Here is a 2,258-nt window from a genome sequence, read left to right on the forward strand (position 1 = left end):
TTGTTCTCTTTTATACCTTCTTTTTTTCATGTAGCATCATGGGTTTGAGATTCATCCAAGTTATTTCTCGTATCAGTGGTTTACCCCTTTTTATTACTAAATGATATCCCATTGTATAAAAGATATATAGCAAATTTGTTCACTAATTCACTAGTGTTATGGCTTATATCTAGATGTCCCCCAAAGCCACATACTGTCATGGTGGAGAGTTTTGAAGGTGGCTGGGTTAGGATATGCAATGCTAGGATTAAGGACATGATGTTGGGGTTAAGGGTGCCCCACTCTGGGTGTGAGTGGTATCACCCAAAAAAGGGTAGGCTGGATAGAATATAAAGAGACAGAAAGAAATTGCTCTGCTACTTTGCTGCTTTGCTGTCTCCTGCCTGCTTGCCATGGACTATTTCTCCACTGTCATGCCCTTTTGCCATGGTATCCTGCCTTAGAGACAGATGACTATGGACTGAAACCTCTGAAACCTATACAAACTGTGAATGAATAAATCTTTCCTCTTTTAACTTTGGGTGTTGGGTATTTTGTCTCAGCAAGGAGGAAAGTAACATAAAACAACCAGTTAATGGGAATTTGTTTTCAGATTTTGGCTATTATATATGAAACTTTTAATAAACACGTAACAATTTTTTATGGATACAAATTTTATACGGATACAAAATACAAGTTTCTCTTATGTAATATCTAGGAACATGAATGCCAAGTCATATGGTAGCTACACACTGAATATTATAGTAGTTGCCCTTTGGCTGAAGTTTTACTTCTTGAGGCGTCAGTTATATTTCTGAAATAATATGTTATTCTAAGTAGCATGATGGATTCTTCTGCTACCTTGTTCTGCCCAACACATAGGATAACCTATTTCTAGAGCTTTCCCTAAGAAACCTACTCCTGTCTCCCAGCAAGGAATTTTCTAGCCTGAACATCAATAATGCCAACCTTGAGAATCACTGTTTTAGGCCCCAGGACTCTCATAAAAGACTATGGTTTCGACCAGGATGATAGCAATAGGAATGATTTGGGATATATTTTGAAGGTTGAGGTATCAAGATTTACTACCTACTGAATATATGCAACTGAGAGAGAAGCCTTGAGTGATCTACTGTGGCTGGCACCAAAACTTCATCTTCCTCAAAGAAACTGAAGTGGTGGAAAAGAAATGGGAACAAACCAGTATTTGGAGAATATCTTATGTGTATGTTAGGAGTGGAGACCAGTTGCACCTTTTAAAATATATCTTATTAAGAATAGGCACTGTTGAATTCAGCTATTTTGAAGGACATAATTATTGTATAGGCTGTTTCTTTTAAAATCCTTGCACATCTATAGCATTTTAAAACATGCCTTTTAATGCCATCTTTGATATTCGTTTTGGTTTGATAGAGGAGGGACGTTTCCGCTTGTTATTCCATCAAAGTCATTAAAGGGCTGTCATTCCAGGGCTCCAATTTTTTGGCAGTTTTTGTGTTCTAAACAATGATTGTTCCTATGTATCGATACATTAATAATTGCTTTCTGAACATTCGTTTTGTCTAAAGTACTATAAGCTCAGTGTGAGAACTTCAGTGTTAGAAAACTCGTTAGCTTTTTGTTAAAATCTATAATCAATAATGACGACCTTAGAACCTAGTAACGGATGATTTCTCTTTCACAGGTGAAAAATACGAAGTTGAATAAAGTGTTTTAAAGATTTTTTTCGGATGGGTAGGGGAAGAGTAAAAAGGGAAAAGAAAAAAATGTGAGAGAATGAAAAGACGAAAATAAAGTGTTTGTAGATGGGGAGGGGAGGAGGGGGTGAAGGGAGGGCAGAGTTAAGGGGAAAAAATGAGAATCAAGCCTTGTCATGTAGAGGTGCAAGATCCCAACAATGAATGTAACTGTACTGTATCCCTAAAATGTACCAATAAACTCAATTAAAGATGAAAAAAAAAAAGATTTTTTCGAACTAGTAAATGTTGGGTCTGTAGTCCATTTCCGTTTGGGTTTAAAGGCTGCCTTTTCGGCTCTCCGGTGGCCAGTTGCTTAGAGACTTGATGGATCTGGAAGCAATGGGTACTCAGGACTCGGTACGGAAGACCTAAAAGTCCTTCTTCCTACACAACTGCAAGTCGGACTTGTTCCCCTTCCGCAGGGCTGAGGGCTCACGGGCCAGACGGGGCGGGACGTACGGAGATAATGGTCCCACCAGTCCCTCCTCCGCCGCCCCTAGGGGCGTCCGGCCCGGAGCTGGGCGGGCCCGGGTAGGGCCA

At 39.6% G+C, this 2,258-nt stretch overlaps 1 protein-coding gene across 2 annotated transcripts in view; it reads left to right on the top strand.

The window, feature by feature from the left end:
* Positions 1-1,951: 1,951 nt before the first annotated feature.
* The window catches only part of Vrk2 (VRK serine/threonine kinase 2), a 98,110-nt gene continuing 97,803 nt past the window's right edge, over positions 1,952-2,258 (top strand). For both annotated transcript variants that reach the window (XM_010615891.2, XM_019206291.2), the window contains exon 1: positions 1,952-2,075. The gene's annotated coding sequence lies outside the window, so the exon portion shown is untranslated. The remainder of the gene's footprint in view (positions 2,076-2,258) is intronic.

Source organism: Fukomys damarensis, unplaced genomic scaffold (assembly GCF_012274545.1).
Source record: "Fukomys damarensis isolate Sample0158 unplaced genomic scaffold, DMR_v1.0_HiC HiC_scaffold_2, whole genome shotgun sequence".
Taxonomy (NCBI): domain Eukaryota; kingdom Metazoa; phylum Chordata; class Mammalia; order Rodentia; family Bathyergidae; genus Fukomys; species Fukomys damarensis.